This window comes from Ambystoma mexicanum, chromosome 12 (genome assembly GCF_040938575.1).
Source record: "Ambystoma mexicanum isolate Mex_15411 chromosome 12, UKY_AmexF1_1, whole genome shotgun sequence".
Lineage (NCBI taxonomy): Eukaryota > Metazoa > Chordata > Amphibia > Caudata > Ambystomatidae > Ambystoma > Ambystoma mexicanum.
In genome coordinates this window covers 605,951,404-605,965,066 of record NC_090936.1, presented here as the reverse complement: position 1 = coordinate 605,965,066, position 13,663 = coordinate 605,951,404, and the positions used below count along the sequence as shown (strand labels likewise).

General features: G+C 47.8%; 2 protein-coding genes across 3 annotated transcripts in view; one reads left to right on the top strand and one right to left on the bottom strand.

Moving 5' to 3' along the window:
- The window catches only part of LOC138513884 (uncharacterized), a 588,633-nt gene that overhangs the window by 129,787 nt on the left and 445,183 nt on the right, over positions 1–13,663 (bottom strand). The window lies entirely within an intron of this gene.
- The window catches only part of SLC43A1 (solute carrier family 43 member 1), a 383,027-nt gene that overhangs the window by 38,857 nt on the left and 330,507 nt on the right, over positions 1–13,663 (top strand). The window lies entirely within an intron of this gene.

The window sequence follows — 13,663 nt, the reverse complement described above, 5'->3', positions numbered from 1 at the left end:
TGCTTCTATCAGTTACCATACTGAAATAAGTACAGGTTTATTCTTATATTTTAACTTGCCTGGAGGAAAAAGGGAATTGTGAGACAGGCATGGTATCAAGAGAGACACAGGGCCTCATTACGACCCAGGCGGTAAGTTACCGCCTGGGCCGTGACTTTACCACCATGGCGTAAACTACGTTTACGCCATGGTGGTTGGCGGACTTACCGCCCCATTCCGACCTTGGCGGGGCGGTAAGTCCCCAATCCCCATTTACCCTTCCCCATTCCCATTTTTGCCCCATAGGGCATAATGGGAGTGGGGAAGGCGTTAATTACGCCACCGTAAATTACGGTGGCGTAATTAACTCCATGGTCCCTTAGCGCCATGGATTTTAACACCTGCTAAAAGCAGGTGTTAAGTCCGCCATGGCGCTAAGGGATCTCGTACTCAGGCGGTAAGGGTCGGCGCTGTTTACGCCGCCGTAAAACCCTTACCGCCTGAGTCGTAATGAGGCCCACAGACTCAAGAGGGGTGGTTTGGAAACCTTTATTTACCAAGGTTCCCCCTCCACCCTCAGTGGCAGCTGGTGATTTTTTTTGTTGGAGTAGTGTAAATATTACACCTGCTATGCTGTCACCACTGACCCTAGCCCAGCCCAGCTTCTGTTTTTGTAAAAAAATAAAAAAAAAAAACGTTTTAAAAGATTTTAATTTGGGGTCTCAAAAAGATCACCGGGGTAGCAACTGACGTCGCTGGTTCCTGGGTTGTTGTAATGCCTGACTGGCCCTAACTCTAAAGGGGTAATTCCCTTAACTGATGTTACTAATGGCCATCGTTGTCTAATAGTCCAAAATAAAAGTCTGTCCGTGTCTAAATCTATGCTTGCCCTCACTCTGTACACAAATGTGATAGAATGTCTTTTTAAAAGGACAAATAAGGGTTAGAATAAAGTGGGAAACCAAAGTTGGTTTCAGGTGGTCCACAGAGCCCTTGCAGTTATTCCGACTACCTTCACAACTTTGAGTTCCTTGGGGTTCACTTCACCAAGCTTCAGGATATTCAAGTTTCAAAACACTATGGAAAAAATGTAACACAGTTCCTTTTGTAAGCTACTCAGGGTTCCCTTCCCCAAGCATCAATCCTTTCAATACTATAAAGAAAGTTAACAAGTCTTCAACATAGTTTGCCTCTTAGGGTTCCCTTCCCCAAGCTCAGGCCCTTCCAACTTTCAAACACACAATCACCGTTATCAGCATGCTTTCTTGCTTTCTTTGATAGGCCTCTCAGGGTTCTGTTCCCCAACCTTAGGCCTCTTCCAGCTTCACTTTGGATGCTTCCTGCACCACTTTACTGTAAGAATGGCGGAGAGCAAGCTCTTCATGTCGCCCACTGCTTATGTTGTTCTTGCTGTCAACCTTTCCAACTCATAGATCAATTTTCCCACCCCTTCATTCAACAATGGCCACTTGCATCTCAGATTATCCTTGTCCGTTTGCTGCCATGGTAAATATTGTGGTCGTAGCCACCTTTTTCTCATAGCGGACATTGTGTCAGCCCTACACTTTTCTCAGGCTTCCTTATGTCTTTCGTTATTGCAAATGTTCCCATTATGCTAGCTCTCTTTTGCCCCGGTAATGCTCTCAACCTCTGCGCATACGGGGTAACCTCATCTGCTCTATGTGATTGACCCTTTGAGTGCTTGTTCACGTCCTTCAGGTTCTAGCTTCCCTCTTTCTATATCCACCTCTTTATCCCTTAGTGTCTCCCACTCTGGGCTCACCCCCTCGGAGGGGTGGTGCAAATTCCTTCTCCCTTCTTCGTTCAAAAGTCTGGGAACTCTCATTATCTCTTCAAACTCCTTAAGGCATCTCTCTCTACTTTCCTCTCTTTCCTGCTCTTGCTTTCTATTCATGTCCTCCTTCTCTCTGTGCTTTCTGATTTGGTAGCTTAGCGTCACTAAGTGTGTCTTCACTACTGCACGCAGGAGGTGCATACACAGGGTTAGTGTAACCGGCTGCTGCTTTCAATGGGTAAAATCCCTGTCTTGCTGTCGGTGGGTCAGTTGTCTGAGGAGGAAGAGGAGTAGCCATGGGCGCGCCACCTCCACATTATGCTGTTTGAGCATCCACTCTCTCTTGGGTGGGTCCACCTCCTTGTCCTCAAACATCTTCTGTAGTTCCAATATCGCTAACCTATTGCTCAATTTCTTTCCCTTATATGCTGCACACAAATATGTGGTCATATGTTGCAGCACAGATTTGGAAAGATTTCCTTCCTGGGCCATGGCCTTGCCATTTTGGCCTCTGTATCGCAAGTCCATTCTGCGCTATACTTGCATATCTTATCCTTATATTGCAGAAGTGACTTACAAAAATGTCTCAGGGGAATGTCCCCCATGATGGCACATCACTTTCTGACTGCCGATACTTGTTTGACTCCAAAGCAGAATTGTTGTATGTTTCATCCAATGCCAATCTTATTTTTACAGTTCTTGTCAACAATTGATCAACTCTTCCAAAATACAACAACGTCCGATCTTTTCCACCAGCTTTGCTGGCTTCACCAACTTCAACAAGGGCTCATACTAAAAGCTGCCCTTAAAGGCCACTCCAAACCTCTACGTGCTCCCAGAGCCCTACCCAATGATTCTACAATATTTTCATTGTCATCAACATCAGCCTCTCAAGCTAGCCAAACCTTCAGTCTTCAATCATCACATTACATCACCACAGAATAAAACCTTTTCTCTGTTTCTTAACCACAGTCTTCGTGCCCCACTGTGGGTCAACATCTTTCAGCCAATGTGCTATATCCTATTGACAACCTCATTCTGATGTCCTCAACCACTATGCATGCAAAACATTTGAGTTCGCTCTTAACCCACAATACTCAAAAAAGCCCCAACATAAATACCCTATGCATCTTCCTGCTTTTACTCACAGGGGATCGTCTCTTAAAATTCCCACTCACGGGCATGGCATTCCTTATACACCCCAGCATAGGATAACCTTTTCTTCTTTATTTTTTAATTATTTTTATCTTTTCTGTAATATTCAACAAGGTGGCACCTTCCGTAACCTAAGCTAACGCCTAGAAACAGGGATCTTCTCATCATCCGTAACCTAAGCCAACGCCTGAAAACAGGGCCCATCACATTAATAACAAAAATAACAAGTCAAAATACAATTCCCTCCCATCCGTATTTGTCAGATTGCTGAATTCATACGTACATTCTGTGGATCTGCCCAAACCCTCGGACTCTGTCACTTCCACAATCTGCCAATCCTCCTTCTGGTCTTCTGGGCGTACCATGGGGAGCAGGCAGGAATTTCACTGAGGGGGCTCCTGACGACTGTTTCAGTAGTTCACGTGTGATTAACAATCCGGTCTACGCGGGTCGCGAAGCATCCCTTCAGACTCACAAAGGGAAAAAACAATATGTTGCCGGGGTTATTGACAAACCATCCTCTGCTACCTCTTGAAGTGGAGGGGTGGGGAAATCCCCCAATATAACAGCAAGAGGTCCGATTCAGGGGAAATCCCCACACCCAAGAAACGGAAAAGTCCCAAAATGGGAGAAAAACTATTGTTTATTAAGAGATCTCACAAGCAGGGACAGACATGGACATCTCAGGATTTCCAATGCTCTCTCACTGGTTACAGGCTTGTGAACATCTTTTAATGAGTTGTGACATCAGAAATGACACATTATACTACAAAAACCTAAGGCAAGCTGGAGTTCATTAGTGGGGCAAACTACGTATAGTATCTATATGGAGTTAGTGCTCTGATTGGATACACATAATCTGATGGCTCCACCTGCGACCACCTCCTAAATGTTGCAAATAAAGGCATGTCAGGTTATTGCATTATAACTGATTGGTTCAACCAAGTGTGAACTTGCACAGAAGGCAAGAAGGGATTGGTCTGTGAGGGCCTTCTCAGCCTTGGTACCTTGGATGGTTACCAGCCCATGTGCAACAATTCAAGGTGATGAGAACAGTCCCAAAGGTGCTGTCTGTACCAATAAGGTTACCATCTCCAATCCTCTAGGCTTTGAGACAGGACATTTAGTTTTCAACTGAGTATTATTTTGTATAGTTGGCTCCAATCTGGATGGGAACAATGGTTTTTGTCTGGCTGGAATGAATGGGCTTTGTCCTCCAGTGTCAGGTCACATGCGTAGAGACCACTGGCTTGATTTTCCTGCTCAACATTTACAAGGATTTTTCGCATTTATACATGCACGTGTCTAATCTAACAAGACTGTTTCTAACGTCTATCTTTGTCTGTATCCTTGAGTGCTGATCTGAAACTATGCCTCACTTGATGGCCTTGGCAGAAGCATGTACACCAGATGCACAAACAGTCCGTTCTGCGATTTCCTGCTAAATCAGTGAGTCAGGCCTCTCCCTGCGTTCTCAAGCCTTCTCTCTGCTTTGCATTCACTTCAACATGGTTGCATCTTCCATTTTGATTTGTATGGTTACTTATACCAGCGTCAAGCAAGCTTCATGTTTTTTTTTTGTGTGACTTGCATTCCGGCAAGCAAAAGGGTAAATGTTCCCTATATAAGTGGGTCAAAAGCATGTTATGTGTGTCTCAAAGTAATTTAACCTAAATATCTGCGTAGCTTCATGCAGTGATGCAGGTGTGCTTCATGTCTAACGCATCTACGTCTTGGTCTTAGCCATGATGTCTTCGGCTCTCTGCACGTCACAATCAGTCTACTTGCTCCATCGTCTGCAAGTTTATCTCCTCTACAATGTCATCGGGATACGGTTTGAATGGAATAGCGTTTCTCGCATCTGTGGTACAGTGGTGATGGGGATGAGGGAGCCAGGAACAATGTACACCTTTCATTTCTGTAACGTTGAGATGAGGGAGGTACCAGAGCGATGAGGGCCACATTCACCTGTCTCCCTTCAATCTAACCTTCTGAAGGTTCACCAATTGGCGGTAATGCAACAAGTGTGTGGCTTTCAGTGTCTAGGGCATTCCTCAGGGCTTTGCTGTTGGCTATGTGGTCCATGCCATCCACCTCTTCTATGAAGTGAATAAGGGTGAGTTTTCATTGAGCCCCTGGTATGGGAGGGTATCTGGTTTAGGAGAAGGAATAGTGGTATACCATACCAAGCATTTTCAATCCACACACAGGTCACTCAGCAGAGGAATCAGGATATCCAGAGGTGCACAGCAGATTCATTGAGGGAAGTAGGCATTAAGAGACTGCAGTGGATGCCAGAAGGAAGGAGTAGCCATAGGCACAGAGCTAAAATCTCAGGGATGGTAAAGGTTGGTACAGTAGAGTGTTCCTGGAATTGGGCTTTATTGCCACTGATTTGAAACTGGCAAAAATGGTGTCCCCGGATTCCAAATCCAGGAGAACAAAAAGCCCATCCCTGGACGACCACAGATTGCTCCCCCTGTGATTACTGTTCCTAGTCCTGTGAAACAACTTCTGAGCTTGGAAGTGCTCTGCTCCAACTTGTCTTTAAGAACATTAAACCTCTCTGTTCCTTAATTCTTTGATCTGCCTACAATTACTTAAGAAACTCTAATTAGGTGTCCTGGTGATTCACCTTGGGCTTGTGCTCTGAAAGAGTGGATAGGCTGCCCTGGAGGTTATCTGCCCTTATGGGGACATGGATCGGTCTCTGTCTCTCTCTCTTTCTCTCTCACTCGCTCTCTCTTTCTCTCTTTGTTTTTCTCTCTCTCTCTCTCTCTCTGTCTCCTTCCCCCAATTATTTTCTCTCTCGTTTGGGTTCATGAGGAGGGTCCATCTAAGGCTACACCACACCTTCTTCATGAATGTACATGTAACTCCAGGTACAGGGTAGTAATTTGTTACTGTCAGTGGAACGCGCTGGGCTGTTGAGTGTTTTGCGTGGAATGTTGATGCTGTTTGCGTGGTGGTGTTCTTAAGGACAGTTAGAGTGAGCTGGGCTGGTGTGTGGACAGTGTTTTTCCTGTGCTACACTTGGACTACTGGTTACATCTGAGCACAGTAAACCTATTGAACTTACCTGGTTTCCTGCTTGATACTTGGAGGAATAACCCCCACTTTGGTTACTTCACTGGCGACAAGGATTTATTTTGTGAGGACCAGGAGCTGCTGCGGGGGAGCAGCAGAAGGGAACGGGCACAGCCCCTGAAAAGTCCCCATCCACTGGGCACCAGAGGTTCCTTGCAGACCGGGCGGTGCAAGGAAAGCAGTTGCAATCCGGCAGCAGCGTATGGTCGGCCACAGAATTAAGTTGGGGTCGGTTGAGGTGTTATCAGGCACTCAGCCCCTCGTGCCTGCCTTCTGGTCGGAGAAGGCAGAGTTTGCAGTGTTACTGAGGTGCTGAGGAGCCCTGTGGCTGGGCAACGCACAAGTTGCTTTCCCGCACAGTGCCTGTGCTCCGGGCGGTAAGGCAGAGTTTGCAGTGACAGCAGTGCGGCCATGGAAGGTACAGCTGGTCATGCTAGTGTGGATCTCCAGTTGGCGCCGGGATCCGTTATGGGTGAGCCGGATAGGAGGACTGGCAGATGGTGGTTGTGGCGGACCGTGTTCCAAGATGCAGTGGAGTTTCAGTGAGTGGGAGTGGGTCGTTCGGGACTGTCCCTGCAGAGGTGGAAGTAGGATGTCCCACGCTCTCTGTTTCTTTGCCTGATATGGTGACATCCCACCTAGATGTTAGAATGCCCCCAGGTCACGTGGCAGGGCTCTGGTGTGCGTGCAGCCGTTGTCCGGCACACAAAGTCATGGAGTTATCAGCTGCTCTGATGCCGCGTTGTCAGGACGGTAATTCGGCCTGGGGTTTTCCACTATGGTTATGTGTGGCACAAGGAGTTTGCTTTTGGCAGCAAAATATACATCAGGTTTTAGGTTCCCATCAATGGCAGAGCGAGCCCAGCGTACACGAAGGAGCCGGTGAGGTGCTTTTTTGTGACTCAAGTTGCGGGGTATGCCTGAGAAGAGGTTGTCATACTCCAGAGGATCCAACGATGGTCAGGTTATTCCATCTATGTTTGCAGTGTATCAGTGTTGCGGGGTGTGTACCGAGGGGAACTGCTATGCTCCCTACATATGAGCAAGATGTGAGTGCATATCAAGAGACCTAAGGCGGATGGAGTTATGGGTGTGGTTTGTGGACTGTTGGAGGGTACATCCTCATATGGATGATTAGTGTGTCGGGGGAGGCCTGTGTTTGGTGCTGTCATGTTTGTGTAGTGGTCTCTGAGTTAGTGTTTTCGTAGTCCCTCGTGGTCCACTTGTTCGTGTATTGCGGACGGTGAACGAACGGGGTAGGGGGTGAGGGGTGGGGGGAGTGTAGTAATGTGTTACTGTCAGTGGAACGTGCTGGGCTGTGGAATGTTGGTGCTGTTTGAGTGGTGGTGTTCTGAGGGACATTTAGTGTTAGCTGGGCTTGTGTGTGGATTGGCCAGTGTTTTCCTGTACTACACTTGGACTACTGGTGTGTACATCTGAGCACAATAACCGTATCCAACTTACCTGGTTTCCTGCTTGATACTTGGCGAAAGAAGCCCCCCACCTTGGTTACTTCATACAGCTTTAACACAGCACAATCTGAGCCCACAATACCTCACCCTCGTGAATGTGCTGGGAGCTCCATGTGAGACTACATCCCAGCCTCATAAATGTACACGGGGCTCCATTTTAGCTGCAGCACACGACCCTTAGGAATGAATATCCCAGGAGAATGACATGTTCTCTCATGTGCGGTAAGTCGGTTGTGAGTTATCCCACCCAAGCAGAGCCGGCCTTAGGGGGGGGGCGAGCCGGGCGACCGCCCATGGCGCCACGCCCCCCAGGGCGCCTTTTGCCTCAGCCACGCCAGCTCGGGGGGAGTCTTTCAAGGGCTCCCCCGAGCTGGCTTTGTGGGACAAGGCACAGCAGGCGGCCTTTTACTTTAAAAGGTGCCCGCGGCGGTGGGTGCATTTAAATGCGCCCCTCCACGGTGGACACTTTTCACAAGAAAAGGTGCTATTAGGCCCGACCACGCCAGCTCTGGGGAGTCTTTCAAGTGCTCCCCGAGCTGGCCTGGTGGCAGAAGGTGTGGCAGGCGCCTCATTGTCTTTGAATGAACCCACGATGGCGGGCTCATTCAATGACAATGGGGTGCTAGGGGCACCTATTTAACCTCCTTGCAGGAGGGAAGAGGTTAAACAAAAACAAAAAAAAGTTGCCCATGCTGAACCCGCCCCCTGTCAACCAGGGGGGCGAGGTGGGCGAGGGGGGGGGGCGCCAGTTCGCCCAGGGCGCTTCTGGCAGGGTGCAGGCACTGTTGTGGTCTTCCTCCCCCCCACGTGATCCCTCGCTGCCTGTGTGATGCACGTGCCTCTTCTCCAGCTTCTCACGCAGTGGAACAGGTTCCTGGCGCCTGCTCAAGGTGACCCCCCGCCGCACTCCCCCCCCCCCCCCGAGTTAGACTCGTTCTGTTTAGTAGGCCTTTAAATTGCACAGGTGTGGGGGGTGGGAGGGAGTGTGACCGAAAGCGTGAGACGGGGAGGGCCCATGGAAAATGTAACTCTCAGAAACATGTGACCCGAAAGACCTGTTCTGTGATTGGCGCTTGAGTGGGCGGAGAGCGCGTGCCCTGGGGGCTCTTTAATCTTGCCATCACACCCTTCAGAAATTCATGATCTCTGTACTCACCCCCTTCGTTTCCTCAGAGGCAGAGCACGGGCAGACTACAGACAAAACATTTTAGACTGTGGGCGAGGGCTATCTTCGGAGACTTGTAAGGGCAAGGAAAAGTTACTTACGTGGGGCCCCTTTCCCTTTCTCCCCCAAGAAATGGTTGTGGGAACTAGTGTTCAACTAGCAGAACATTTTAGATTTGACATCACACTGGGCGAGGGGCATTTCCCAAAACATGCTAGGATTTAGAGTCAGGCTACTCCTTTTCATTGGTAGCTGTGAGCCTACTATTGCGGTCGTGATGTGGTGTCCGGGTTGGATTTGTCAGTTGCTAGTCCATGATGCCTGTCTAGTCACACTGTATCATGGTCCCATGTGCACCTGAGGGGTGATGCAGTCTGAGTATCTGCCTGGATTACCTGGACACCCTCTGATCTTGGGCCCAGGTCCCTCCCCCGCCAGCTCTCACACCTGCACTGCCTGCCTGGCAACCCCCACACTTGGGGACTGTTTCTGTATCCCTACAGTCCCCATACCAGCACTTGATGTCTGCACTTACCTTGCACTTGCCACTTGCTAGATGTTACTTTTACTGATTGTTATTATCTATTCCCATGTACTGCACTGTCCCTTACCCCGTCCCACACACTTGCGCGATCTGAATGACACCTGGCCTAGTAGGATCATTGTGTGTCCTCCCTCTGTTTCCCCCTCCCTTGCCTCGTCGCGCCTTGAAACACTTGTGTATAGGCGCGTTATAAATGCCAAATCATATCATATCTGTGAGGTGTCAGTGGCAAGGGAGGATCAGCAATTGCCTACAAGTTGCGGGCCTTGAGTGTGTGCACTTACGTAGCACAACCTGACATAGCATTTCATAGCCTAACATTGCATGATGTAGCACAACAGGGCAGAAGAAGGCAGAGGAGAGCCAAGAGTTTCACGCCGCCTCTTGTGGGCGGAGCTGTGCCCTCCACATGCAACTTTGGGGATTGGCAGCAGCAGGCGAGGAAATGAGTGTTGGTTCTGCTGTCAGGTCACTGGAGCCCTGACTGAGTAGTGAGAATAGACATCCCTCTATCTCATCAAGCGATGTGGCGCTGCGGCTGGGCCATTGATACCACAAGGAGTCAGTCACCAGAGGTGGAGCATCCGGAGGACGCCATTTTATCCATATCAAAGCTGGGCAGCTGTAATCATTGGGTGAAGACATAAGGACACGTTCATGTTAGCTTGTTCGGGGCACTAATCAACATGTTGGCGGTGGAATCCTCTCATGCTTTGGGTGCCAAAATGAATGGCAGGCTGGAAGAGCAGGCACAGAAGTCTTCCGGACCACACAGTGGATTGGTTGAGCAGTCTTTCCCCTGGCACTGTTGGTGGAAGGGTATATTCATTCAAGCCTGGCAAATGGGAGGCCATTTTCTGCTCCCCGATTCTTTGATCTGCCTTCAGTTACTTGAGAAACCATATTTAGATGTTCCTGTGACTCAGCTCAGGGTGGTGCTCTGAAAGAGTGGTTGGGCTGTCCTGAAGTTTATCCGCCCTTACGGGGACAAGAGGACAATGGCGGTCGGCTCTCTCACACACACACCCACACTCTCTCTCTTTACCTCTGCCCTCTCTCTCTCTCTCTGTTTCATTCTTTCTCTCTCTCTATCTAGTCTCTCCCTCTTTCTTCCTTCTTCCCTGCTAATTTATTTTTCTCTCTGTCTCTCTTGTTTGGGCTCATGAAGGTAGTCCGTGCTACACTACTCTTCTGTGAGCCAAGCCTCCTCGGCTTGAAACCCCACCTCCGCTGAAATACTGCTCTAAGGAGGCAAGCTTGTCCGGTGAGTCTGTGGCTTCGCTGATTGTATTGTTGACTGTAGAGTCTTGGGTAGATTGACACCAATATAGTCTTTGTAATTGATAATGTTGGTCTTATTCATTTATCTTATCGTAATAATTGTGCCTTGATATTGATTAATTTGTACTGTATGCATTACAAGCTTTAAATATGAGCTACAGCATTTCGTATGTACGTCATAAGACAATCGCAAGTCATCACGAAGCGCGTTGACCATATGGAGGCCACAGGCCGAGTGCCTTTATGGGAAAATAGACATTTCTTCAAGGTGATCGGCAACATCATTGCTTCCGTACAGTTGGGGGTAATGTATTCCTTATCGTATATAGTCACACCATCACTATGCAAGTCATCGTTCAGGTTACATGCTGTTTATATGTAGAGTTCCTGAAAGACCTCTATCAAATGAACTGTATGCGCCATTCCACCTGAGATGCAGAGCCTGCCACGCGCACAAGCCCGACACCACAAATTTCCTTTTCTTAAAAAGAGTTTACGGGCCTTTGGAAGTTGGAAGTTGGCATTCAGGAACCGGTCGAATGCCAACCTCATCAGGAATAAGAGGCGTCGTCCTCAGCAGTCTCGGAGATGTATACCACACATGTCCTGCTTATTCAGGCTGGGACAGGGGTGGTCTGGGAACCAAAAGAGGCCCTGGAAATAATTATCAAAGTGGTCCAATTTTACACATTTTCACTAAGCCCAACCCTTTTACTATGGGAAAATTTGGAAATGCAACCCAAAGAGGCCCAGAGTGCCGAGGCCTAGTGGGAAATCTCCAGAGAATCATACAGGCCAGTCCAGCCCAGGGCAGGGATGGCGCGCATGCCCTGTTGTCATTCACAGTTCTCGAGTTTTCCAAGTGAATGTCATTGGATTGCTGAGGGCTATTCCCAGGAGCGAGGTGTGTGTCTTCTATATCCAGAGGGGGGAGGGGCACGATTGGGGATGCACCTGATCAGGTGGATCCTTTCCTTCTTTGTCTCTTCTACTGTAAATTGTTCGCTCTCCATTTCCCAGACCTTGCCGTCATAGCTGCTTCCAGGGTCGGACTGGGCCATGAAAAAGTGGCTCACATTTGCAAATGGCTATTCATTCCTTTTGTGAGAGGCTGTTTGAATAGTAACCAAGGGAGAGCTTTTTGATTAAGTGTGATGCAAATTGTGCATTTTAAAGAATATTTATTCAGCAACACTGGTCAAAGCTATTAGCCGCAGAGTGAATTAACTTATCAAACTGGCCCAAATTAGCCAAAAAAAGTGGCCCACTTTGACCTAAAAAAATGGCTCACACCAGCATTTTGGGTTTTTGGTTCGGCCCTGGGCATATTGCGCTATAGGCCAGTCCGAGCCTGACTGCTTCCTCTTTTCATTGCAGTATTCAGTAGCTGAATTTAGAGAGCGTGTTGCCATCTCTATTTGTCAGCCTTATTTTGACCTAATGTCCCACTTGTTTCTCAGGATTTTGAATAGCTTTACACTTGTCCTATTGGACCTTTTTCTTGTTTTGTTCGTCGGTCACAATCCACAGGAAGGCTTGTATGGGCCTGGGTGTGTCTTCCCTGATGTCTGGCAACCCCAAAGGTATAGAAAGGCAAAACGCCCATAGTAATATTGCCAGTGATGCAGTGAGCTGCCGCAGCCTCCATAACTGTGAGGTCAGAGGCCTTGCAAGACTCTACCGCAGACTACATTTCCTACGCCTCTTGGCCCACTTTGCCTGGCGGTGGAACAGGACTGCTGTATGATGTTCCCTTTTTTGACGAGTGACCTCAGTGGTTCTGTATTTTCTGAAAAAGCTGGTGCAAATATGGTCTTATATTTAGTCAATCCTACAAAGGATTTGAGTTCCTATATGTTGCTGGAGCATCCGCTATTAGCAGTTTCATTTTTGGCATGATCCTGAGTTTCATTTTTGGCCTGATGCCCTCTGCAGAGATGGTGTACCCTAGATATTTCACAGGCTCAACTTGAAAGATGCACTTGCCTCTTCTCGGGGTATACATGGCCATTGCTGTCTTTTGGAGCACAGACTTTAATGTGGCATTGTGGCTCTGTTTATCTTGACAATGTATACATATGTCATTCTGGAAATATGTCACATTCCTGCAATATATAAATCATCATCCTCTGGCAAATGGGTGTGGTAGATGAGAGGCCAAAAAGGCATGCCTGCACACCTGAATGTTCCGAAAGGAGTTATAAAGGCATCAATGACTTGGAGTCTCCATTGAGTTTCATCTCGTGATAGGCCGCCCTCATGTACAGCTTGGAGAATAATTTTGGCATCCTGAAGCATGAGGATCATTTCTGAAATGCTTGGAAGAGGATCCTTGTCTGTCACTATGTCTCTATTCAAGCTCCTGAAATCGACGCAGAGGATAAGCTTGTGTGAAGGTTTCTTTATAAGTACGATGGGACTCTGGAGGTTCAATGACGCCTTCTTTTTGAACTTTGGGCAACACATTTTTAAGAGCTTCATATTGGGCAACATTGTGTTTCACTGGAATGCCCCCTGGGCCCGGTTTGATCTTGTGGACATACTAGTTAATACCTCCCTATTTACCTGTGACCAGCTCTTTATGACAGTCGGCTGTGTCTTGCAACACATTTCAACATCAATGCTTAGGACTTAGTCTTTGTTGTTGGGCTCCAGAATTATGTCCAACTTTGTCTTTTCATGCAACACCACCAATTCCTACTCTACAAATTAATTGTTGGTTTTAGCTGAACTGAACAACCTTTGAATTCAGTAAGGCCTTCTCCGTATCCCAGTAGCTTCACAGGCGGGTCATCATAGGCCGCCATCATAGGCCGTAGGTTCAATGTCAACCTTTCTCGCTCTGATCTCTTCTTTGGACAGCATCTTCTTGTTTGGGACTACTTGGAAAACTGGCAGATCAGAACCTGAAGCAGCCATTAACCTTGCTTCAATTCCATTGACCATCACTACGCAGGGTGGTTTTCCCTTTTTCTAGGTCTGGCGTCCATGCAAGTATGGTCTCATTTTCTTCTTCACAGGAATTATACTTGATTCCTTCATTCACCATTACTGAAATGGGCATCTTGTTTTTTGGGCCAGGCTACCTGTGCGTGATCATCCCTTGCAACAATTTCATGAGGTTTTGTCCGATTCTCTGTTCTAATCTTTTTTCCTGTGTGTTTGAATCCTACCGCACAATTTCC